The sequence below is a fragment of the Delphinapterus leucas genome, chromosome X, assembly GCF_059928025.1.
Source record: "Delphinapterus leucas isolate spDelLeu-1000000601 "Yukka" chromosome X, BTC_Dleu_Yukka2, whole genome shotgun sequence".
In the NCBI taxonomy this organism is placed as follows: domain Eukaryota; kingdom Metazoa; phylum Chordata; class Mammalia; order Artiodactyla; family Monodontidae; genus Delphinapterus; species Delphinapterus leucas.
The window spans coordinates 23561668-23575443 of NC_143150.1; positions in this window are offsets into that span (position 1 = coordinate 23561668).

Below are 13776 nucleotides of genomic sequence, written 5' to 3' on the forward strand. Positions count from 1 at the left end.
AAGCTACAGTTATCAAAACAGTATGGTACTGGTGCAAAAACAGAAATATAGATCAATGGAACAGGACAGAAATCCTAGAAATAAACCCATGCACCCAAAGGAGGCAAGAATATAGAATGGAGGAAAGACAGTCTCTCTAATAAGTGGTGCTGGAAAAACTGGACAGCTACATGTAAAAGAATGAAATTAGAACATTCTCTAACACCATACACAAAAATAAACTCAAAATGGATTAAAGACCTAAATGTAAGACTGGATACAATAAAATTCTTAGAGGAAAACATAGAACACTCTTTGACATAAATTGCAGCAATATCTTTTGGGATCCACCTCCTAGAGTAACGAAAATAAAAACAAAAATTAACAAATGGGACCTAATTAAGCTTAAAAGGTTTTGCACAGCAAAGGAAACCATAGATAAAATGAAAAGACAACCCACAAAATGGGATAAAATATTTGCAAATGAAGCAACCGACAAGGGATTAATCTTGAAAATATACAAACAGCTCATGCAGCTCAATATCAAAAAAACAAACAACCCTATCAAAAAATGGGCAGAAGATCTAAATAGACATTTCTCCAAAAAAGACATACAGATGGCCAGCAGGCACATGAAAAGATGTTCAACATCACTAATTATTAGAGAATTGCAAATCAAAACTACAATGAGGTATCACCTCACACCATTCAGAATGTCCATCATCAAAAAGTCTACAAACAGGGACTTCCCTGGTGGCACAGTGGTTGAGAGTCCGCCTGCCGGTGCAGGGGACACGGGTTCATGCCCCCGTCCAGGAAGATCCCACATGCCACGGTGCGGCTAGGCCCGTGAGCCATGGCCGCTGAGCCTGCGCATCTGGAGCCTGTGCTCCGCAATGGGAGAGGCCACAACAGTGAGAGGCCCGCGTACCACAAAAAAAAAAAAAAAGTCTACAAACAATAAATGCTGGAGAGGGTGTAGAGAAAAGGGAACCCTCGTACACTGTTGGTGGGAATATAAATCGGTACAACCACTATGGAGAACAGTATGGAGGTTCCTTAGAATCAAAAATAGAACTACCATATGATCCAGCAATTCCACTTTTGGGCATATATCTGGCAAAACCATAATTTGAAAAGATACATGCACCCTATTTGTTCACTGCAGCACTATTTACAATAGCCAAGACAGGGAAGCAACCGAAATGTCCATCGACAGAGGAATGGATAAAGCAGAAGTGGTACATATATACAATGGAATATTACTCAGCCATTCAAAAGAATGAAATAATGCCATTTGCAGCAACATAGGTGGACCTAGAGATTACCATATTAAGTAAAATAAGTCAGAGAAAGACAAACATCATATGATATCACTTATACATGGAATCTAAAAAAATGATACAAATGAACTTACTTACAAAACAGAAACAAACTCACAGACTTCAAAATGAAACTTATAGTTACCAAAGGGGAAAGGTGGGCAAGGGAGAGATAAATTAGGAGTTTGGTGTTAACATATACACACTACTATATATAAAATAGATAACCAACAAGGACCTACTGTATAGCACAGGGAACTCTACTCAATATTCTGTAATGATCTATATGGGAAAAGAATCTGTAAAAGAATGGATGCATGTATATGTATAACTGAATCACTTTGCTGTAAACCTGAAACTAACACAACATTGTAAATCAACTAAACTCCAATATAAAATAAATATTAAAGATAAACTGCAAAAAAATAAAGGATTGCTAATAAACTGCAACATTACTTGGACTCATATCTTTATGGTTTGGGGACAATTTTGTTTAAAAACATATTTTAAAAGATCAGTGAATTAATGAGAGTGTACATGATAAATATTTTCATATAATCTTCAACATTTAGAGCTTAAATAAATCAAGTTCAAATCATCTTGAGCTCTTTATGTGCAAAAATTTAGTAGTGGGCATGGCCGGGAAATTTTGCCAGGAAATCAGAGGTTTGGCAGTAAGTTCTCCACACATGCAAGTGTTTTTTGCTTTTCAAATGTGAGTCATTTCATGTATAAAATCAGAAAAAGAGTAGTTTCTGAAACCAAAAGCTCCATTTCTGCTGCATACCTTGAAATGGAAATTTTCAGTGATAATGCACAGATTTCCAGGCATGGCTACTGTTTGAGCAAACTGCTGAGGGATATGTGGAGAGCTGCCAGGCAGAATTAAGGATTGGGGCCCTTTGGATAGAGCTTACAGCATGTGCAAATGCAGTAGGTATTTATAATTACATTACAATCACACTACTACTCCTGGGGCACTTCTCTGGCCTATTCCCCGGTTATTAAAATTCTCCAATTAGAATTCACTCTTATAGGCTATGGTGTCAAACCAAGAGTAAATATAAGAGTAGTACCCACAGCTGCAGGAAATCATAATTCTAACTAGAGTGAAAACGTGTTTTCTTGAGGAAACACTTAGGTATGATTAGAAGGCATAAAGAAAAGGGCAATGTGCATAATTCAATATTCACCCTGCCATAGTCACTGTCTGATGGCAACTGGCATTGGAAAAGGGTGACATTTCTCTTGTAGACAAGAGTGTTTTCCAGTAAGCAGTGGCCCTCTAATTCTATGTTTCTAATGCATACCTCCTCAGTCATAGGGACTGAGGGAAAAAAAGCTTGCATTATTAGGTAATTAGTGCTCACTGTTTAAAAAAAAGAAAAAGAAAGAAAGAAAAAACTGTGCCAAAATTTCAGTGACTCATGCAAAAGCCGATGATCCTGGACGAACATTTCTTTTGTACAGCTATCCCCCAGGCAGTGACTCAGGGATTCAGGCTCCTTCTATTTAGTGGTTTTGCCATCCCAGTTGGGCTCCTCAGAATGCTATGAACCAGATAATGTACATTCAGCCAGTTTATGAAGTGAGAAGGGGTGTGTGTATGTGTGTTGGGGAGAGGGAGAGAGAGAAAGAAAGAGATCATGAAAGATCATATGCATTTTTTGCGGTACAGTCTGCAACTGACTTCTATCACTGTCCACATTCCATTGGCCAGACCTAGTCACATACCACTACCTACATTCAAGAGAGCTGGGAAACAGTCTTTTTGTATACACAGGAAGACGAGGAAATGGTGTAGAGACTGGATTCCCAGCACATCACAACAGGACATGGGTTACATGAAGTTTATTTATGTCCACTGGGGAAAGCACAAAGTATTCTTGATTAAAGAGGAAGATTCCAATATAACAACTGCATGGGTTGTTTTGTGGATTTAGGATTGAACTATTTTCACATAAAAAAAGAAAAAGCCGTCAATGAATTTGTCTGTCAGATACTTCAGCCCATGTGATGGTGCCATGGTCAGATGGACATGGACACTAGGTTGGAAGTTTAAATATTTAGTACTGCCTTGACTTTATCATTAACTAGTTATGTGACTTTTGGTATAGTCCATAGCTATTCCAGTCTATTCCGTCTGTAACATGAAACTACTAATTCTAACTTTTATATTTCCCAATTTATACAAGATCCCTTTGACAGACCTAAAAGTAAAAGTAGCACAACGCACATAATATATTAACCTCACCTGCTAATTGAGAATAGCTCCTATGCTTTCTGTATTTTTTTGTCGACTCTGATTTCTCTCTGGTTTCCCTCTTATTGTACAAGAGTAGTTTTTGAATAGAATATGATTGGCTGACAGAGAGGATTTATGATAATTTCCATCTGTTTTTTTTTTCTTTTGGTTACCCCAGGGTAGACAAATGAATACAGAAAAAAGATACATATCTCACAGGCCATGTCTCCTGAGAGATGCTGAATATAATAAATAAAAGAGGCAGAAACAACTTCTGTTTTAACAATTCCTAGTTGAATTTTTAGTTATTTCAACATACAAATAAACCTTTTAATACTGAAAAAAAGACAACTGGATCCAAAAGTATAATAAAAATGGACTCTTTAACCTCATTCCCCTCCTTCTTCCAGTCTATTTTTTCTACTTTTATGCAAATATCTTCATGAAGCAGGTAGCAGAGTTTCAAATTAGCTTATTCCAAAGACAAAATAGGTAAAGAGTTACTAAATAAGAGAAATTAAGGTAGTGTCAGAATAGGGATTGTTGACAGAAGTCAAATTAATAATTGGCCTTTTGACATGGGGCCCTTATTTTTTCCAAATATTTCAAATGCATTTTTTGTTATGAGTTTTTCGTTTGATTCTAAGACTGAAACAGAATAACTTTCTATAAGGTAAACATAATTTTTAAAACCACAGAGAGGCCAAGTTATTGAATAATATTGGTCTTCTCAGAACTATCAATGCAAGAGAAACACAGTGAACTTAATAAAATTGTCACTATTGCCATCAGTTCAATTAAGTTTGAAAATACAATTATTAAGCATCAATTACCAGTTAACAATTATACAAACATTATTACCTATCATTATTAAATCTACCAAGTATTCATACTTCACTGGTTTGAGTGGGTGGTATATTTATTTGAGGGTGAAGATAGAGCCTCTTAATACAACCTGGTAATTCAGTCTAATGCAATATTTTTATTTATTTATTTATTTATTTATTTATTTTTTGCGATACGCGGGCCTCTCACTGTTGTGGCCCCTCCCGTTGTGGAGCACAGGCTCCGGATGCGCAGGCTCAGCGGCCATGGCTCACGGGCCCAGCCGCTCCGCGGCATGTGGGATCTTCCCAGACCGGGGCACGAACCCGTGTCCCCTGCATTGGCAGGCGGACTCTCAACCACTGCGCCACCAGGGAAGCCCCTAATGCAATATTCATTTATTGAACACCTGCTGAATGTGTAACACTACACAGTGATGCTAGAGAAATACACAAGAAGTATACAAGAAATATACAAGAAGCAACATCTTATCCCTATCTCTAAGTTAACATTATTAAGGAGATAAAACTTACCTTTAGAGAAGGATGTTTACATAAAAGTATAAAACAATAGGTAAATATCAATACATTCTTCCAAGAGCACTGGTAGATTATTTCAAAGGAGAGAGATCATTGCACCTTGAAGAGATGGTGAAGAGTGTTGATAGACTGCTGGGATTTTTCTTGGGGACGACATCTTAAGTAGGGCAAGAATGGCATGAGAAAAGGTATAGAATTTAAAATCTGTGAGGAAAAAATGAGTATGTTGACTAGAACCATGAATTCTTACACATTAGACCAACAGATAGAGTAAATGAGCTAGAATATAGTTTCGGTGGTCTGAAACTGTGTCCGCCCTGTCCCCTGCAAATTCGTATGTTGAAATCTTAATGCCTGATGTGATAGTATTAGTAGATTGGACTTTGGGGAGGTGTTTAAATCATAAGGATTGAACCCTCATCAATGGGATTAGTGTCTTACTAAAGACATTCCAAAGAGATCCCCATTCTCTTCTACTTAGTGAGGACATAGACAGAAGACACTTGCTGTGAACCAGGAAGAGGGCCCTCACCAGAGAATGAATGAGACCATACTATAAACTTCGTCTGGGACTTCCAGACCCCAGAACTATGGGAACTAAATTTCCATTGTTTATAAGCTATTCAGCCTGTGGTATTTTGTTATAGCAGCGCTGAATGCACTAAGACAACAGTCAACTTTGAAAGCCTGGCTGAGATTTGGGACTTAATTCTACAGGAAATTTTAAGATTTTCATACAGGAGAATTCCATCATGAAAGTGATATTTGGGAGAACTCCATCATGAAAGTGATATCTGGGACACCCATATAGCATCAAATCCTGCTCTATACTATGTAAGCCTTTGAACTACCGAAACAGGTTGAAACCCACTCCTTCCATTACTTTATTCTATTTTCCCCTTTATAATTATTGTATATTTTGATTGGAGTAGCCTAGGGGCCTAAGTAAGAGCATTAAGTGTGGTGGTTAAAAGACTGCCTCTTAGATCAAAATGACTGGGTTTTCATTCTTGCTCCTCTACTTATTAGCTGAGTGATTTTGGAAAAATTACTTATTCTCACTAGGCCTCACTTTCCTTGTTTGCATACTAGAGATGATAATAACAATACCTATCTCATAGGGTTGTTATGTAGATTGGAATTCCAAACTATTCAGAAAATTTTTAGGGTTTTACGATACTTGGCATATAGTGAGTACTTCAGAAAGGTTAGCTATTACCTTTATTATCGTAGTCCCTTTTGCCGAGGATGCATGTGGCCATCAGTGTTTACAAAGTGGTTTGAGTCATGTGGTTAAAAATGCACCTTTTCAGATTAAAGTTAATGAATTGAGAAAAGAGACTTTTAAGTCTTACACCAAAGATGATGATACGCATTATAAATAAGTCAACCTGAAAATATACAGCAGATGTTTCACTAAACTTAGATAAACCCAGAGAACATAATCAATCCCCATTTTAACTCAGCTGGTTTTTATATATTTGTGTATATTCAGTTCTATTCAATACGTTTTTTTAAGAATTTCTGCTGTGATCCAGCAGTATTTATGAAGCACTGAAATATTCAAAACAAATATAAAGTGCAAGCCCAAGTTCTCAAGGAGCTGCTTTCATTTTAAGCACATACAAATAGCATTACGGGTCAAAATAAATTTTCTTCCATTAAAAACCCTATAAATCAAAGCTTAAAGAAACTTATTGATTTACAATACATATGTTATTATTTTCCCCAAATCAGTGATATAAAAAGTATCAACTGGGTTTTTTCTTACAAATAAGAATATGTAAATTCAGCAAAATGATTCCATCATTTCCTCTGTTTAGAATCAAAGTCTAGGGATATTAAGGGCCTAAAAAGCTCCTAAAGTAAACTTATTACATTGATTTTGAGCAAAGTATTAAGGGAGATTTCCTCAATCCATAAGAAAATGATATTAGTACAACAAATTCTTGTTTAGTTTTTATGGGATATAATGATGCTTTTGTAGAAGTAAATAATGAGAACTCTAGAAAGAGTTGCTTTCCATAGCCACAGATGATGCTATAAATAAATAATGCTATAAATAATGAGAACTCTAGAAAGAGTTGCTTTCCATAGCCACAGATGATGCTATAAATCCTACTATCTGCATCTGAAAAATATATGAATTCAATTGTTTTACTCTCATAAGGATGAGACAGTAATCATGTGTATTTTTTCTTTCTGGGTCAAAGTGCTATACTTCAAGTATTAGTGAAATTAAAATTTACATACACACAGACGCTGAACACAGGCACATAATTACACACAAATCTTTGTGAGGTTATTTGATTTTTCTGAAGTTTGAATCCAATGACTTCTACTTCATTTACTACTATGTTCAGGTTATTCATTCTCTTTTTCATCAGCCTTACTTGTGACCTTTCAGTCTTCATGTTAAGAAAAAATAAAGGTCAATGTTTAAAGAAGTCTCCGAAAGTTCAGAGATACCAGTCTAGAATCCTGATTTATGTTAATACACATATATTAAGATTATTCCCTAACTTCAAATTTAGATTTGTCTTCTAAATAACATTTTTTTTTAGATATAATGAATGCTCTTCTACCGTCTTGTTACATTAAACTACAAAGTTTTGTTGACTGGTTATTAAATACGTAAAAAATAGATATTGTAAGGTTTTAAGTAATTCATACTGTTGTATTCCGAGAGATCGTTAGACGTATTGATATTCACCACAAAATTCCTTTCCATTGTCTCTCAAATATATTACGTGCTATTACAACCAAAGATACTAATTTCTCAAATGAACAATTGGTGCTATAGCGCTGTCAAATTACATCCATGTAAAGAAACTAGTCAAATATTTAAAGAATATATACACTTTCTGACATAAAATGGGAAACATTTTGACAAATTACTAAACTTAGTGTGGTATAATAGAAGTAGACTGATTCATAATTCAGGTATATGAGTTCCAGGGTACTATTCCTGATAGAAAGTTGCCATGTGACTCTGAGTATGCCATTAAACCTATCCGTGTTTCAATTTCTTCATCTAAAGACTGGAGTATATAATAATATCTTCCCAGTTTTTCTCCCAGAATTTTTATGAGTTCAAATGAGGCAATTATTATGAAAACACTTTGGAACATATGAAGCAATATATACATCCAAGATATACTTGTCCAACTGGCCATTATAATTGATTAAATATACACCTTGGTCATTTCTGTTTTAACTGTTTAAGGGCAGAAATCATGTATTGTACGTTCTTAATAATTCTCAACAACATCTATTTTAAGCACCATAACTGTTGCTTAAGAGATAGTTGGTGAAGATTCAGAAACTGGATTTAGCTGGGCATTGTTTCTTCATTTGTTTTTCAAAAACAAATTTGATATTGCTCGGAGAAGTTGGAGTGAGAAAATAAAAGAATTCTATTCATCAGAAGGTTCCTGAAGCAGAGGAAATATAGGAGAGATGGGAAGTGAATACTAGGTTAAAAAAGATGCCCCCTGGACTCTTTGCAATTTATAAAATATTTTTTCCCCAGATATACACTTCCTCAGATATACTCACCACCTCACTAAAAGCACCATCCCTAGGAAATTACTGTACAAAGCATCTTGAAATGACAGCTAGTACTACATACCCACATTTAGTGATAAGAGAAACAACTGTTAGGTTAAATGAAGACAATGAGGATATATAACCATTTAACTTGGAAGCTGTCAGTTCATTTCAGCTCAGCTCCCTTCAGCAACATTCATAAATCACTAACTTTGTGGCACACACTGAGCTAGCTATAGAGAAACCAAACATGACTAAAAATGGCCCCTACCCCTCAGCAACTTGGGAGAAGTGATGAATTTACACCTTGGGTGTGTATATATTTCAAGAAATCATGATACCAATAAGAATCAAAAGGGTAAGTAACCACATTAAAGACCAAAGTCAGGGAGCACAATGAAACAGAAAATTTTATACATATTTGTCATATTTACTATTAAATAATTATACTATGGGAACTTAATATCAATAATGAGAAAAGGAAATGTCTGTACATCTTACATATAATGCCTTATAGATGACTAAATATGATGAGAGAGAATGAGTAAGCCTGGGGAGAAATTCTCCATAGAGGTCTCATCACCAAGTCTTAGAGAAACAAAATGATTAGGACAGGCAAAACAACAAAATCAGTTCATCTATTACACTTATTAAACCGTGGCCAGGGTGACAGTACAGAAGAGTTAATCTCAATATTGCTAACCTTATTATTAAAATTAAAGACTCTGGAAAGTTTCATGAACATAAAAGTTTTATAGAAGGAATCGTAAATTGTAAGAAAGTGGGCATAAAGCACATACCCATAGGGAAAGCCAATGAAATATGAAAGAGAATAACATAATAATAGACCAGATGTAAAGAGGTGATGCAGAGAACTAAGCCTTCTGTCTGCCAGACTTTATTTAAAGAATCATCTGCTGAAATGTCCCCATAGCCTCTGCTCTGTGAGTATCCTGTGAAAGCTTTGATCGGCTTCACTGAGAAAATCCAATTCCTTAGATAATTCTGCAAGTTAATTATGTTGCCTGTCCAAGCACCTAGACCAAAATGGCACACCACAGCATGGACTGTGCACCTGTTAATCTCTTGGTGAGGAAAAACTGTTTCCCTTGGCATGGGGTTGGGCAAGCAAAAGTGACAACTTATATTTTGTCAGAGGCAAGATGAAGGAGAGGATGAAATGATTCAGGGTTTCCAGCATGCTTAATTCTGTTTCAGCTAACTAGAGGAATCTGATTTGGGGAACATGCATTGTAAGGGATTTGTGTGCATATGGGCGTGCGTGTGTGCATATGTATGTGTGTGTGTGTGTAAAATTGTGAAAAATAAATGAGATCAGGTATAGATGCATCTGGCACAGGCCCCTGAATATGGCCAACATCTGAAGCAATTATGCATTAGCAGTAACACATAAACTAACAGAAAATATTAGAGAAAGACTTGCCCCATTAAAAAAAAATTAGATAAATAAAGCTTGCCATTTTCTGGACCAAAATTTGATTCAATATTATTCATACTGAGAAAGATATTTCTAAAATATTTACTGAACACCTACTACATCGAGTCATTGTTCTGGGAGCTGTAAATAGGGCAGAGAACAGGAATAAGTGATATCCTTACATTTGCAAAACGTATGTTCTAGTGAATAGATGGAGGGAGTAGACTATAGGTAATAATTAAGTAAACAAATATACAAGAAAATATAGTATGTGACAAGTGTTATGGAGAAATCAAAACAGTGTAATATAAGATAGTAACTAAATAGCAGAGATGGGAAATTTATCTTAGAATGAATGCTCAAAGAAGGTCATTCAGAGGAGGTGATAACTGAATGAGATCTAAACAATGGAAAGGAGCAGTCTAGGAGAAAGCATGAGCTGGAGAGACCAGATCATGCAGGGCCTTTCGGGTTGGGTTAAGCGATAAAAATTGTCAACTCATCTTTGACAAAGGTGCAAAGAAACTACAATGGAGCAAAGATAGTCTTTTCAACAAATGGTGATGAAACAACTGGATGTCCATATGCAAAAAATGAATCTAGACAAAGATCTTACACCTTTCACAAAAATTAACTCAAAGTGGATCACAGACATAAATGTAAAACACAAAACTATAAAACTCCTAGAAGATAACATAGGAGAAAACCTAGATGACCTTGGGTTTGTGGATGACTTTGTAGATACAACACGAAAGGCACTCTCCATGAAAGAAATAACTGATAAGCTGGACTTCGTTCAAATTTAAAACTTCTGCTCTGCAAATGACAATGTCAAGAAAATGAGAAGACAAGCCACAGACTGGCAACAAATACAGCTTAACCTTGAACAGTGCAGGTTTGAAATGCATGGGCCCACATATAGGCAGATATTTTGTGACAGTAAATACGCAGTACTGCAGGACTTACAACTGGTTGAATCAACTCTAAGTTATATGTGGATTTTCAACTGCATGGAGGTTTGCTGCCCCTAACCTCTGTGTTGTTCAAGGGTCAACTGTATTTGCAAAAGACACATCTGATAAAGGACTATTAGCCAAAATATTTTTTAAAAAGCTCCTTAAAACTCAATAATAAAAAAACCAAACAACCCAATTTAAAAATGGGCCAAAGACCTTAACAGATACCTCATCAAAGACGGTATACAGATGGCAAATAAGCATATGAAAAGATGCTCCACAGTATATGCCTTCAAGAAAATGAAAATTAAAACAAAAGTGCAATACCATTGCATACCTATTAGAATGGCCAAAATCTGGAACACTGACAACATGAAATGTTGAGGAGAATATATAGCAACAACAACTCTCACTCATTGCTGGTGGGAATGCAAAATGGTACAGCTACTTTGCAAGACAGGTTGGTCGTTTCTTACAAAACTAATCATACACTTACCATACGGTCTAACAATCATGCTCCTTGGTATTTACCCGAAGGAGTTGAAAACTTAGGTCCCCACAACAACTTGCACATGGGTGTTTACAGCAGCTTTATTCATAATTGTCAAAACTTGGAAGCCACCAAGACATTCTTCAGTAGGGTGAATGGATAAACAAACTTTTACACATCCAAACAATGAAATATTACCCAGTGCCTAAAAGAAATGAGCTATCAAGCCATGAAAAGACATGAAGGAAACATAAATGTATATTGTTAGCTGAAAGAAGCTAATTTGAAAAATCTGCATAATGTGTGATTCCAACTATATGACATTCTGGAAAAGCCAAAACTAGGGAGACAGTAAAAAGTTCAGTGAATGCCAAGGGTTGAGGGTGAGGGGAAGAACGAATAGGTAACACACAGGTGATTTTTAGGGCAGTGAAAATACTCTGTATGATACCATAATTATGGACACATGTCATTACACATTTGTCCAATCCCTTAGAAAGTACAACAGCAGGAGTGAACTGTAATGCAAACTATGAACTTTTGGTGATGAGGATGTTGTCAGCGTAAGTTTATCAATTCTAACAAATGCAGCATTCTGGTGAGTGATGTTGGTAACGGGGCAGGCTGTGTATGTATGGAAGCCAGGGATATAAGAGAAATCTCTGTACTTTCTCCTAAATTTTGCTGTATATCGAAAACTGCTCTAAAAAGTAAAGTCTTGATAACAATTAAAAAAACCCCAAAGTCTTGTGTTTTATGAAAGGTCACTGTGATTTCTGTGTAGAGAATAGATTGAAGTAGAGCAATGATGAAAACAGGGATGCCACTTGGGAGGCTGCTGTAGCAATTTAAATCAAAGGAGAAAGAGAACGATGCTTTGGGCTTAGCAGTTACTGGTGGATTTGGAGAGAGACCAAATGGATTTGGATATATTTTAGACATTGAACAGATAAAACTTGGCAATGGTAAATATGTTTGGGCAGGGGTGTGAGGTGAGATGAGGAAAATGTAAAATCTTAATCCCTCAAGAAACATTCATTCCCTACTGCCCTTCCCTTGAATACTAAACACTCAATATAGGACAGGAATGTAATAACTATTCAATGAACAAGGAATGTATGCATTAATGTATCCTATATATTTTAATTTTCAAACCATTTTCTTTTCCTTTCTCTTTTTTTTTGGCTATTTTAATAAGTTGTGTGAGAATTCAGCTTTACTATACTTGGTTTTAAGTGATGACAGTTGGCAATACTTGAGGAACCACTGGATACTGCATGCAAGGTTTTATTAGGGTCACCCTCTATGTTTTATGTGGTTCATGTTCTGACAACATTTAGTGAACTGAGAATTAAAATTTAGACTGAGATTCAGTTTTACTGGACAAAGAGCTGTCATCAAAAAATTGCATCATTTTAAGAACATTCCTTAACTTTGTTACTCACTTTACTCACCTAAATAAAGGGAATAAATAATAATTCTATATCTGATAGGTTTTCTCTGTGAAAGTAACCAATGAAAATGATCATTGCATGCAGTATGCAATATTATAAATGCTTATGAAATAAATCAAAATAGCTAAAATCACTCTACAAATGTACATGAATAACAAGAAATAACCCCTTTTATTCTTTTTACTGTAAATGGACTGATTTTGAGCAGTTCAGCCATTGCTCTTCTCTTTGAACATTTCTCTTCACATCTCTATTCTCATAATGCTAACTTTTCTACTTTGTGAGTGAAGAATTTCTCTGTGTGTCATAGGTTGGGCGTAGTTCTTCCTTGTCTGACGTTCTAATGGCTCAGTTCTGATGAAAGCTTCTTGAGGCACTCTGTGTTCACTTTAGTGCCGTCAAGGATTCTTTCTCTCTAGCGCCCTTTCTTGTGATGCATGACAAGGAGAACATCCTTTTAACCAGTGTGACAATTAATAAAATAATAAAAGTAACAACTATCTCTTGTAATTTTTTCTACCACTAGCAGTTACTATTCACTGAGTAACTGCAGTGTTCTCAGCACCACACGCACAGTAATTAAATTAGACCTCAATAAGGACCTGAAAATCAGCACCGAAAAAGGCAATTCTTCATTTTTACAGCTAAGGAAACCAAGGCTCAGTGAGATTGTGTAACTCAGCTGTGAAGTAGAAGTGCCAAGATTCAAACACAGGTCTGTCTGATAATGAAGTCTTTCCAATCATCTCAGGGTATTTCAATACGTAAGCTATTACTCTGAACATTAATCTGTAAATCATGAAAATAAAACAGGTTTCATTTATGAATGATCATTTAAGAACACACGGAGCGCATTCAGAAAAGCCAAAAATTACATACTTATATTTACTTGCAGCCTCTGTGCTAGAAGTTCTCAAAGTGTGATCCCATAAAACACTGGTATCCTGAAAACACTACCAGTGTGTTCCATTGCTAATCA